Raw genomic sequence first — 14,035 nt, forward strand, 5'->3', positions numbered from 1 at the left:
TTCTACTGCTGCTGCACAGCTCACTTTTAGCTGGAGGTATTAACTGGTGTGTGTAGCATCCCTGGTTCAGCAGCCTTAGCAAGGTTTTAACAGAAATGGAAGTACTGCAGTGACAGGTTCGCCAGGCCCTTTCTCAGATCCTGAGTACCCACTAGTCACAGAAGAACCCAAAGTTCACAAAACCTCTTTTCCATGCTTTGGCGGCAGCAGCTTCATGCGTGGGAGAACACCGCCTGAGAGCTTGCAATGGCCACGAGCTCATCTTGCACCTTGCAAGCCCATGAACAAAATGAAAAAGGCACTGCACAGCCCAATGAAGGAGACAAGTGGCTACAGTGAGAAGCTGCAGTTACAACAAAAGCATGTACTGCGAGCAGCAGGCAGACAGCTTGGCCATGATGTCACGATGCAGGAAATCCAACCCAACCACCACCACAAAGGAAGCAAAGTGCCCAGTTTTCAAACTGGATAGTTACTTTTTGTCTCTGACATCCACAGATCCTGAGCAGTCTAGGACTGGAGATCACTTCATATGCCATGCGTCAGAGCGGTTTTCAGAGAACAGCATGCCAGAAAAATGGTCAAGCTTCAAATATCACCAGAGGTCAGAAATGTCAATATAATAATGCCAAGCAGTTTTAGGGAGTGCAGGTTTCATTCAGCTAATGTTAATGGATGATTTCTGTTCAGTATTTAAAGGAAGGGGCAAAGGTTAAGCTCCTTGCCATTATACCCTGTGGGGAAGATTGCTCTTGTTTCCAAACAGGATGAAAGGAGGAATGATCAGAAATGATAGAGGTCAAAGTTATGAAGACTACGTAAGAAAAAAGACTAAATAGAACCTGAGAGACACAAAAAGTGAAAAGAAAAATTCCACACTATCTCCTCCAAAAGAAAATGCTATTATAATTTTTAAATCATCTACTTGTGCTGTGACGCCCACAGGAAATTAGCTGACTAAGCCATCTCTACTCATCTATTTCATGAATTTGTCTGATGAATGAATTGCTTGTCTTCATGAAGGAAGGAAACACAAGGACACTGAAGCTGGAGTATGGAAGTGCAAGAAGATAAAAGGGGACTATATAATGGAAGATGGAGAAGAATGTGGAATTTTATGTATTCAGTGGATCAGAAGAAATATAATAATGCATAACTAGCAAAGCAAGGATACATATGCAGACTACTAGCCTTGCCCCTGAGGAGAATCTATCAGGACTGACTGAATTTCAAATTGCCAGTGAAAATTGCAGGGTATTTATCTCGTAAGAGCCGAAGTTGGGTTTAAGTTTTGCTTAGTGAAATTTATGGATGTTTTTACTGGAATAGCCAAATGACCACAATAGTAATTTGTCTTTAAACTGGTAACTAGCACATTCAAAAAAATATGGATGATAAAAGATGGAAACAGATAAATAAAATCTATTTCAGTTGTGCTTTTTTTTTAATTTTAGATGTAGAAACAGAATACAAAATGGCAGGTAAGTTCCTGTTGATCAGCAGACAGCTCAACCTAATTATGTATGATTCCTGCATTATATTTTTCCACCTTTATTGGTAATCCCACATAAACAGCTACCAAAAATGGAAATGCAGAAAGTTCCAGTAGGAAAGCTATTCTTCTCTTTTAGTATCCATAACACTGCCAATATATACATTTGCAGAGTGAAAATGGCATACCATTGTGTAATGAGCCTCTTCCAACTTCTGCATATAAATATTTTATGATTCCTTTGGTTCCATCTTTACCTTCTCATCTTTTGATTGAAGCAAAAGCTGATCATCAGTAAAACATCCCTTAACAGCTTCATAAGCCAAAAGCGCTTGGAAACGCATCTCTATTCTCAGCATCCTCCTTAATGAATGTGGAAAGCTCTCTTCAGCGCTGTAAGTGTATGAGATTGATAAAGATTCTATTTACTTTTTTCCCCTTATAAGAACTTAATGAGACAAAATTGGTAGCTCGTAATCAGGCATTGGCCTTTTCATCTCTCCGGGTTTTATTTACAAAAGCTTATTAGAGCAAAGCACACTAAGTGATATGCAGCGATAACTAGAGTATTGCCTAACGATCCCTAGCAGGCAGCACAAAGCACAGAAAATTAAACGGAAAAGGTGATTAAAGAAATGTTACCTAATGTAAACAGAACCCTTCCCCCCACTGCCATCAGAGACCCCAATGCTGCACATGAACCTGCAGATGAGTCCACCGGCTGGACTGCATCTTTCCAGTCTGTGGCATCGCTGCACTGAGACAGGTTTTCTGGTGCATAGCCCATGACATCTCAAGGGCTGAACAGCTCTAGACCAAACTGAGGCAGATCCCTGCAAGCAAGGAGCCAGAGCAGAGTCAGCTTTGCTGCCCACTCTGATTTTCCAGCTTCAACACATTTTCAGTATTGAAAAAATGGTGTCCTGGTTCCGGTGGGGATAGCGTTAACTTTTCCTGGTATTCCATGCCATGTGAGCCACGCCCACCCTGAGCTGCCGGGGGAGGGGACAGGAAGTTGCTGCTTAAAAGCGGGCTGGGGCATCCCGGGTCCGGGCCGGCGGTTCCGTAATCGCGTTTGTATATTCCCCTGTCCGTGTTGTTGTTTGCCTGTTCCCTTTGCTGTCCTGTTAAACTGCCTTTGTCTCAATCCAAGAGTCTTGCCTTTTCTTACGATTCTTCCTGTATTAGGAAGGCACGAGCGAGCGGCACGTGGTTCTTTGTTGCCATCTGAGGCTAAACCACAACAAATGGGAACTACCAATGTTCACAGACAAAAGTTGTTGTGTCTTAGTTTGTGCCTCTAAACTAGGAATAATAATATTGAATGCTTTCAAACTTAGCAAGAACTTGGGCAACCTTTTAAAATCTAATTAAAAACAGGAAGTGCAAGGAAGGGCCAGAGAAGCTGGAATTCTGCAGAGAAAATCCGTAATAGGCTTCCAAAAGGAACTGCTGCTCTTTAACACACACTGCCAGTTTTGCTTACAAATAGAGCAATACAGTTGCTCCTTCTCCCTCTGTAATTTGCTGCTTCAGTTTCATCCTGATAAATAGAAACACCATGCTTGCACAGGGAAAGAGAAGTTACTGTATCATAGGAAGCAATCACACCATACACAAAACAAGCACTCTTAGTAATTAAACTACTTCCAGCCCCCTTTCTCTGTTCCTTTTCAGCATTGCGCTGACAGGCTGTTTATCTTTGGCACAGCAGAAGCAAAGGAAGCAGCAAAATGTTCTTGTAGCAATTCACTCACAGGGGGAGGGGGAGAGACAGAAAGGCTGAAGACAAACATATTCAGTCTTTGGTGCCAGCATTGTTTCTTTAGAATAAATACTTGAACAAGGATTAGCTCTCTACGTGATTGTCCAGGTGGCTATTTTGATAGAGACCTGTCAACTCACTTGCTTGTAATATTAAGTGCTTTGTGTTCTGTCCAGACGTTTCTCCAGTACTATAGCTATGCTCCAGCTGTGTAGAAACTTGCATCTTGCTCTGCTGCTCCCATCTAAAAGGGGATTTTCTGCATTCGAGGAGGAGACTCTTGTGCTGACTGACTAAAGAAAAGTGATCTAAAAAGAGTAAACAGTTTGAATATATAGAATAAGGAGAAAGAATGAACTGGCCAGCTCCCTCCTAGAGCAGATAAATTTTGCCTTGTTAATACACTCGCATAAGGACAGCACATTGGAAGGCAGTTTCCAGCTCTACCACACACTCTATATGGGATCTTGTGTGCGTATCACCAAAGTTCAGTGTCACCCCACCTGAGCAAGAGGGATGCTAACTCCTTTGTCTGAATTGTCTATTTATATCATAAATTCTTCTAGCTAGGAACTGCCTTTTATACATTTGTACAACGGGACTTTGACCTCAGCTGGGGTTCCTAGCTGCTGCTGTAATACAAATGAAGAGTCAGATGAGCCCAAGACAGGCTGTCTGGATCAGTATTCTAAGCTTGCGAAGGTGGTATTTTGGCTTCAGCGCCACCTTGGCAAATAAATAATTAATTGCAGTGAATCTGGATGCAAAACAGAAGGAAAGGTGCTAACACACTTCCCTGGTGAGGTTAATCTGCAGTCTAATAGACCCCGCATTGCAGTGTGGTTCCTCTCTGACCCTCGCTCAAAACACATCGTTGCTGAAAATATGGGTGTCTGGCTCTGTGCCTGTTCCCCATCGACAGACACACTGTTTGAGTGCTCTCAATTTGCATCTGTCATTATCTTTTGTGTGTGCCGAGGTTTAATGTGCAGTAAATGTAAATGGATGATGTATATTCTGCATTTTATTAGCTCTTATTTCTCCTTGGCATCATACGCAGTTGTTATGCCTCACAAGAGTGCTTTCTGGTCTACAAGAAAGCCCCCCAAATGGGGATTTGTTGCTATTGTTACAAGGTATTTTCTTCTGAAAAATCAAGAGTAGTAATTTGCAATTATTAATAAAATTATAAACTAACTTCACCCATTGTTTTTAGCTAGCTTTCCACAGCTTTGACTTGAGACTTGTCCAAAAGATCAAAAACTGAGCTGAAAAATTGAGGACCACAGGCCTTCTGGTATGTCCTGGTTTTGGCCTAAATTGGTCAGAACACACAGAGGTAAACTGTATTCCCAGGCATATCCCATAAACCACTAGAAATGAGCTTTTCTATGTAGTTGTGCTCAAGGTTTCCACCATAATTAAGATATATCCTCTGTCTACACATTAAGTAACAGAATGTTCTGTTCCTGCCTAAGTTCCCCATCAGTGCTTGAAATCATTCCTTTCATCTTCTAAATATTAAAGGATGAAGGGGTAATATACAAAAACATAGCTTGCTTTGAAGCCATTCAGACTAAAGACCTATAATTCAGGTAATGGTGATGGCCAAGTCTAGCTCTTCAACAGACAATTTATGCAGCTCCCTGTAGGGAGGTTTGTACATCCCTCTTACTCTCCTGATGTGTTTTCCCATATGCAAAAACCCCTCCTGTGTTCACATCCATCCAGCTGGCTCTCACAGCAGACTGAGGAGAGTGCAGTGCAAGGAACTGCTCTGGGTAGAGAAGTTGTAAGCTGACTTGCTCTGCAGCCTTCACAGTGAACGCACACACACACACTAAGTGGCAGGCATGAGGGGTCTCTCAGGTTAAACATCAAGTATATGCAAACACCGTTTTGTTAGCCCTAGCTGCTGCAGCAGGAAAGAGATCTTTATTAAATCTGCTGAAAGGCTATAGGCTCTCAACCATCACCTTTCCCTGGCCTGTAATTACATGGGCACATTTAACAGTCCCTCAGCAGCTTCACTGCCTTCATCCACTTCCCTCCATCCAACAGTGAACAAGAAAACTTGAAATTGGATCATCATCATGCAGTTGCAGCCTCAAGCTGCACCTGCCTTGTAAAATGGCTACGTGTCCATTGAAGTCTGGTATTTTTTATCAGTTTCTGTTAAGTTTGGGGAAATTCACACCATCTCTCTTATCTTTCAGATTTCCCACCTGTAAGATAGAAATAACCCTGCCTTTTTCCCACATGTGCCTTACGGTTTTAGCATGTCATTGCATCAGGGAAGGAACCAGCTCTTAGGATACAGAAAGGATTCCTACGTTGCTCTCTTCAACAAGAGTTATTAACCTTACAACTCTGCTGGTAAAACATGACCTCTCTTCATATGCTTTGGTGAAAAAATTGGCTTAGTTCTAGCTGCTACAGTAGGCACTTAGAGCTTAGTCACCAGACTTGCACTGCTTTGGAGCATTGCTACACTTTCTTGTACTGGAAAGCTAGTGGTAATAAAGGCAACGCAATAATAGTTTTAAACTGCTTTCACCATTTTGGCAATGAACATCTCTTGGTGTTACTCTTGTTTCCAGAGCATTTGGCACCATTCACTGTCTTAGGTGTGAGGCTTTCTGGGTACTTGTGAAATACCAGGCATAAGTGTATGCAATTGATAAAAGATGCCCAAGAAAGCCAATAGCAGAATTATACTTTGAGCCCTTGATCTCAAATTAAGTAAAGAGGTCTGGTTACAAGAATAACTCCACCTTTTCACAATCATGAGCCCTCAGTGTCTTTTTACACTACTGTCATGTTAGCAAGAGTATAACCACAGCTAAATAAGCTGACAGCTGTTGCTGAAGCCCTAGGAAAACTTGGGCATTTCTACCAAGGTCTTGAGACAGACTGTCTTGAAGACAGGCTGCTTGTAGAACACACAGAGGTCCTTTGCATTACCCCATGGGTGGAGAATAATTGACCAGATGTTTTTGAACAGAAGCACTAGAGAAGCACACTCTCATGGGCGCACAGAGGGTACATTTGTGTTCTCTGCAGATAAAGCAGTAATGAACTGAGATCCAAGTTATCAAACCAAGTGAGGCCAGATGGATGCATTCTGTTGACACTTATCAGGTCACATTATAACATCATATGAATCTGGCAACCAGTGAAAAATGGCATCTGCCTTTAGACTGAAATGATGCCTTGGCATACAGGGCAGGATAGAGTTCAGAAAGAACAGTGGAGCAATGGGTCACCTGGGACTGAGAATGGGTCTCAAAATCCCATGAGTGCTAATAGAGCTCTGGACTGTATTCACCTCACAGAAGAGAAGCCATAAGTATCTCAGGTTGGCAGACAGTAACTGTAGAGTCCACTGTAGAACATCTTTTAATGCTTCACACAGCCAAGCTCTGGTTCTGCCACAAGACTTCTGTCTGAGCCCCACACACAGATGCTGGGGACTTTCCTGCCTAGGCTGAGATGCTGCAGAAGCTACACTATGTTGCAAAAACCTTGGAAGTGAGAAGGCAGCTGGTGTGCTGTGATTGCTGCTTATCACACTAATCACAGCAATCTCACTGACTCTGCTTCACACATCTGTCTCAGAATCCAGCTGTTGCTCCTTGTGTTATACTCTGAGCATTCTCTGAGGGAGAGCACAAGAGTCCAGACACAGATTCAGTCACAGCCTACCCCCAATCAGTGATGATTATAACAAAGACCAATAGCTTATCATTCTAGATACAGATTGAAGGATTTCATAGTTAGATTAACAGTGCTGAGAGTAATTAGCAATTTTAGATTCAACATTATTCATGAAAGCTACCAGTATGACTATTCCTACATTTGCTTTTTATGCTTTCTGGATCTCATTGAGTGAAAGACTTACTCCAAGTTTAAGAAGGTGTACATGGGAGCAAAGCTAGGATAAATGACAAGATATTTAAGCCTGTTACCTCCTATCAGTCAGCTATATGATGAAGAAATTTTCTTTTCACTAATTACTTACATCTCTTATTCCATGTTTAGGACCTACCTTTAAATACAATACTGGGAAGCAGGTAGATTTTCTCCTTAGCTTTCCAGTGAACTCTCAAGCACCTGTGAGCAGGATGCAGGGACAGTAGGCAGCCCTGTGGTTTCCACAGGTAGCATTACCACATTCGCTTCCTATCACCATGGATTCAGCTGGCATTAATAAACTCCTGCCTGCATAAAAGGAGCTGCCAAAAACATGACTTCTAGCCACATGCTTGGCTGTAGCCTCATGTGAGCATGATTCACTGCTCTGGAAAATGGCTGCAGGGCAGAAAGAAAAGGGCACTGGCTCCCATGCACTCCTGGCCAAACACACACACGGAAGGAAATAAATATCAGCCTTGGCAAACCCACAGATAGCTCAGATCATCCTCATGTAATAATGGGACACTGATGGTCTTCAACTGCCAACATTTGCTTAGGGAGAAAGATTCAGCATGTATGGTATTCAGATTAATTTATAATTTATATCCTCAGATATCCCAGTGAAAGAAAACTCACACTGAGACAGTATAAAAAAAACAGATGGAGAACCTTTTGTCAGTGTCCTGCATCACACACTTAGAAGGTACTGCCAAACCAGCTCCTGCTCTACTGCAGTGAGGGAACAGCCACAACACTTGCTCCAAATCAAGCACCAGGAATAATCCCAGACTTCCAGGCTCAGGTGTGCAGCTGGGCTGTGCCCCAAACCCACCCTGCAGCAGGATGCATTCATTTACTGCTGGTACCCCTGGGTCATGCTCTCGAAGAAGTGCTCTATTCTAGATTTAGGAAGCTTAAGAAACCATTTTACTTAAGAAACCATTTTAATATAAAAAATTAAAGGAACATTATTCCCCAATATTTTCCAACACCCAGAGGAGACCACATCAGGCAAGAAACCACAGGATTTTTTCCATATGAAAACATCTACTTGCTTAGGATACTTTATACTTACACAGCAAACTCACCAAAACCCTGGCAAACCTACTAACAGTGCTTTCTCTGGGAAAACAAAGTCTTTTTGAATAATATTCCCCCCCCGTATTAACTTGTTGCCACCTATGTTTTCTATAAAAAAGTTTCTATAGTAAAACAATGCCTCTTATTTTCCACTGAGTCAATTGTCCTTTTCCCATTTATAAAAATAAAAGATAAAAACAAATGAAAGGTGGAAAAAAGAAATAATATCTTTTCTTCCAGAGAAAATTCCCATGGGAAAACCAGAAAACTAGTTATTCCCTTTAAGTCATTTCCCCCATAACAGCTATAATTTTTCTGACCTTCTCCAGTGAACAGTATTTGCTAGGACATGGTGATTTCTCCCTGGGAACATAGAGAAAAGCAGCAGCAATATACTGAACTAAGGATGCCAGATCTCCAAACTTTGGCCTTAACACTAAATCACAGCTTTCTCCTTCTGGCATCAGTGAGTAGCTATTGCAGCTTTAAGGCCACACAGAGCAATCATTTACCTACCATACAGTCTAGATGTTACCTCTTTTGTTGGCATATACACAGGCACCTTCCAACTTTTTTTTCCTCCTGCAAACTTTTAGACATGTATTCTTCCCCTATGGCTGCAACAGGGACCTCCTGCTGTAATGAAGTGACCCTCAGTGTCACAAGGGCAGGCACACACTGGCTACCAGCCCATTCCTGACAGCAGGGAGAAGCTCCTGTGTTCAGCTCAGCACTTCACCAGCTAGCTTTCATTAGAGACAAAAACACCTGCCACCTTCACTGCCTTTTTATTTCTTTTGATCAGTACAGCCCTTTCTGCAGTTATCAGCCAGTCCCTTCAGCAACCAAGTGAATCTCATGCCCAATTACAGGCTGGAAATTGAGAACAGTATCAGTTAAATCTGAGAGTGCAATACAGATAGGTGATCTTTTTTCCCCCATGCAGAAGACCTGTAAAAAGCCTGCATGCCAGCTGAAATTTCATTTTTCCCCTCTCTATTTTGAGGACCTAGACAATACTTGAAATATATAGGCCTCTTCATACTTTTAGCCCTAATTAGGTAATATATTTAGCAGGCACTTGCCAGTAAATATGGCTTCAAATGCTGGATGGATGTGGTTGACAAGAACACCAGCTTAAAGCTATGCCCTGCATTTTTGCCACATGAGGGTCTGAGAAAGTGTTCATACCTTCTTTCACATGGCAATAGGATGAGAGATCAGATCTTAAATATGGCCTCAGCTGGGATTGTGTCCACCTTGCAAAAATCATTTAACTATCAAAACTTCAGTCATTGTCAACGTGCTCAGGTCGTTCACATAGTCTAGTACCAATCAGCTCAAGTATCAAAGGTATTCTTCATACAGAGAGGTCAGTTTTCTCACTTGACTCACAATTATACCAGAACCATTACACTGGAATAGTTATTATTGAAATAAAACTGATTTTAAGGTTCTTTGTAAATTACTTATTTTATGGATCTTGCAATAAAACTACCAAATAGTTTAATCATATACTAAAAAGGCTAGAACAAGCTAATAAAATGGAAGCATATTGTGAAGGAGGGAAAAAACAATGCCATCAATCCACAGTTTAAAAGCTAGAGCAATAAAAAGGTTTGAGCATCACACTTACAGGGCAGGTTCACCAAAGGTGCAAATTACATACTTCTATTGAAGATCCTGGTGCTAAGCTGAGTCAAACCAGCTGAAAATTTACCCACAGGGAGATTGTGTTGCTCCCTCAGACACAAGTGAGCAAAGCAGAATTTAATATAAGTGATTAAAAAAAGACAGAATAACATTTCTCATACCTTTGTACAGATCAGAAGCTTAGGGCGATGAGAGAAACTGGTTTGGGATACAGAGTCAATTGGCCTTGTCATCTTTAAGATTATGTTTTTGTACAAAAGCTTATCCTACATCATCTTTACAATTTTTTGTTTAGCATATCAATCACTTCTCCCTCCTGTGATGCCTAATGCTATTGCTTGGTCCTGACACAGCTCTGTTTGGTGTAGTTGTGCACGCCAGTGCAGAGGGCGTGTAACCTTACCACTGTGAGCTGTTCCCACTTCACTCCCTTTGCACCAGTGTATGCAGTTCGGCTCCACACACATTGAGGCAGACAGTATTTCATCTCAAATACTCCTCAGGGACATGTCTCACTCCTCAGTTTCCTCATAGGTTCCTAAAATAAAATTTAAAAATTTTGATTTGTATATTCTCACAAATGTCCAAGTCTGGAGTTAAAAACCATACAAACAGCTCATACATATTAGGACCAAATAAACTCATTTAGCACTTTATGCATTTCATCTTTGATCATGGTATTTCTGCTCTAAGAATATTCAAATTAAATCAAAGCAAAAGAGATAAAAGCCAGCTGACTTTAGTTGATCCAACCATCCAGGGAAACAGTACGTATTTTATTACTGCATCTGGGTTACTGAAGAAGGAAACAGAACACTGAAAGCAGAATGCTCTGCAGCACTACTTGGATGTAAGTCATCCCTGTGCAACAGTCCAATGCAATAGATAACTTTGGTCCCACTAAGACCTGTTCAGGTGATAAGGATAATACCTTAGGAAACTACTGACAGCACACAAAATTGTTGTTAAATGCACACTACTGTCAAGTGTGAAATACTGAATCAGTTATTTTCAGTTGAACATTTATTGCTTCTACAAGCCTGAAATGCAAGAGCGCATAGTCACACCATCACATCAGGCTGCCTGCAATTAGGTACCGCTTCTCTCAAAAAAAGGAGCTGGAGTTATTAAGAGATGCTCCACAACCACTGTATACCTAAGGCCAGTGAAGGATTCTTCCTGTCTCACCTTCTTTCATGCACAATAGTAGACAGCCAGTTCCTTAAACAACACATGATGGAAGAGTTAGCGAAAGTACAGAGATTGGGATTCCCGTGTTCTCATCCTCTCCTGCAGGGATCTGTGGTACAGATTCAGAGCCTGAATATCTTTCTCTACTCTTGCATCCTTTTATAACTCAATTACCTATTTTATAAAGTACTTATGAAGATTAACCACCAAGAACTGTGGGAACTGTACAAGAACAACAGAAACAATAAAACAGTACAAAAACTTTTTACAAAAATAGCAGATAGTTGCACTGTAAACCTGTCTCTTAATGACTATACCAGCACAGCAGATGAAAAAATGAGGCTATATAAATGATATCCCATATCAAAATTAAAAACACAGAATGCATTTAAAAATCAAATGCAGCTCTCAATAAGCACCTTTCAAACAAATGTTAGGGCAAAAATTAGATGCTGTCATTATACAGTCAATAGTTTAAAATGACAAATATATTTCAGAAAAATCATACTGTATTGATTGAGAATTCATGAATCAACATGAACTAGAAAAAACAGATAGCGCGAGTACCTTCTGGAAATCACTGTTGTCCCCAAAGTCAAAATATTAAACTCCTTTCAATGGTACCAGAATTTTGAGCAGCTCAAATTAACTGTGATTGTTCTTATAGTTAATTAAGCAAATTGATAAGAAAAATAAAATATCCAATATGGCGCTCTTCAATGACAAATTCTAACTATTTTCTTTAATTATTGACTTTTCATTGACAAATTAAACACACAGCCTTACAACAGCTGGTCAAGGAAAAGACCACACTTAACAGCTTTTCCTCTCCTATTGGCTATTACACAAGATGCTCATACAAGGCCATTGCAGCTACTATTAAAAGGACACGGAGGCAAGCAAAAAAAATTATATAGTCAGTCTTGCTAAATTAGTTTACCTAAAATTGTATGTGTGAGTGATTTTAATCAAAATCTAATTTCCCCTCTTTTTAGAGTAACCGAAATGAGATTTTTCTAATTTACTTTTCGCGGTTCAAGTTTCTCATAATTCTTCTATGGTAGTGACAGCACCGTGAAAAGCGTCTGCTGCTACAAAGCATTAAAAAAATTAGATTTTCAAATTGATGTGCTAAATTAAAAATGTTTAATGTTTCTCATCAAAGGCACAGGAGTTTGCATAGGGCCTTCAGTACAGTTAGAGGCACAAGACTTTTTTCATCTGTTTCTTTAATTCACATCCCAAGGCAACTCTGCTGTGAACATTAACAAGCTACAAGCAAAAAGTGTTGTAAAATAGTGTCTTCAGAGAAACTACCTTTTAATTTCTTCCACTCCCCATTGCTGGTCTGACCTTAAGGATGTCATAATAAAAATAGATGCTATGTTCTGTTTCTTACTGACGTTAGATGGAGTTTTACTGAATTCTTTCAGAGCATCTGAGCCTGTGGGCAATTTCAATTCTCTGGGCTTGACTTGCTAATTCCCATGTTTTAGGAAATCATATCATTTCTGTAAATTGACTAAAATTATTACTATATTCAAACGTGGGCTTCTGACTTCAGCAGCTGCTCAAGGTTGGGATAGGTCTACTTGAATAGCTGCTGACTTATATACGGGTTTGGAAGTTTCTGAGGAAAGGTTTACACATTGCAAGAAATATTACATGTTACACATTGCAAGAAATATTACATGTTACACATTGCAAGAAATATTACATGTTACACATTGCAAGAAATATTACATGTTACACATTGCAAGAAATATTACATGTTACACATTGCAAGAAATATTACATGTTACACATTGCAAGAAATATTACAAGCCTTGGTAGCTGCAGATTGCTCAGCATGGCTGCTAGTGTCTGGCAATAGAAGAAGCCTGGAAACATGTAGCAAGTCTGCTGTGGACTCGGGATTTATGCTGGCGTCTCCTGCTGAGCAGAAGATCCTCAATGAAATGACTCCACATGTATGGCCATAACTTGACCACATTGCTTGGAAGCATGTTTTCCTTTCAAGGGAAGTAAATCAAATGCCAGCGATGCCTACTGGCCCTTTATTCAACCATGGCGTTTTTGCAATCGCAGCACTCATTGCAAATAACAAGTGAAACACACATTCACTATATTTGCATAAACATAATTGCTTTGATTTAAATGCATTTTTGCTGCCTAGGTCAGCCATGAACAAAGCCTTCTGGTGAGACAAGTACCACCACAGAGTGCACTAAATATTTTGCAAGCCCAAATTCTGTAAGAATGTATAAAATATTGCTCTGTTTCATTTCATCCTCAGATGTAGCAACTTGGTAAGGAAACAGAAAAGGAATCAGAGACTGTGCGCAACAGATATAAGGCCACTGAACCATGGTCTGTCCCTACCAGGGCTGGAGGGTCAGGGGTGGGGGACAACAGCTTCTTTACCAACTTTACAGCAACTGAGAAGCGTGATCTCAAGAACTTTTTCCAGTAAATTCAGAGATAATCTATTCTCAAAAGCTGTTCGCAGAGTAGGTGGCATACCCCAAGACCTGCCTGTCTCTAAACACTGCAGACCAGCAGGCAGCATGACAACATGCCAGGAAGGCTGCATTGAAAAGAAGAAAGAACAAGCAATGCCATTTGTCTCTGCAAGAGTAGGGCATTTCATGAGAAGAAAAAACAAAATGGCAATCACCCTACAAAGCAGGCTGTACCCTATGCGAGAGAACAACAGCCCTCTTCACCCCTCTGGATCGTACCTAGCCAAGAATTCACACCCACTACCAAGTGATCACTTAAACCCTGATCATACAGACAGCTTGGAGTTTCTCCACTCCATTAAGATTCATCATTTGCAACCAAAATGCAGAGCCTGGATGCACAACACCTCTTCCCAGCTGGATCACTATTAAAACTCAGCCATTCTCCATCCCTCCCTTCTGCTGAATTACCAAGAA

Source organism: Larus michahellis, chromosome 20 (genome assembly GCF_964199755.1).
Source record: "Larus michahellis chromosome 20, bLarMic1.1, whole genome shotgun sequence".
NCBI lineage: Eukaryota > Metazoa > Chordata > Aves > Charadriiformes > Laridae > Larus > Larus michahellis.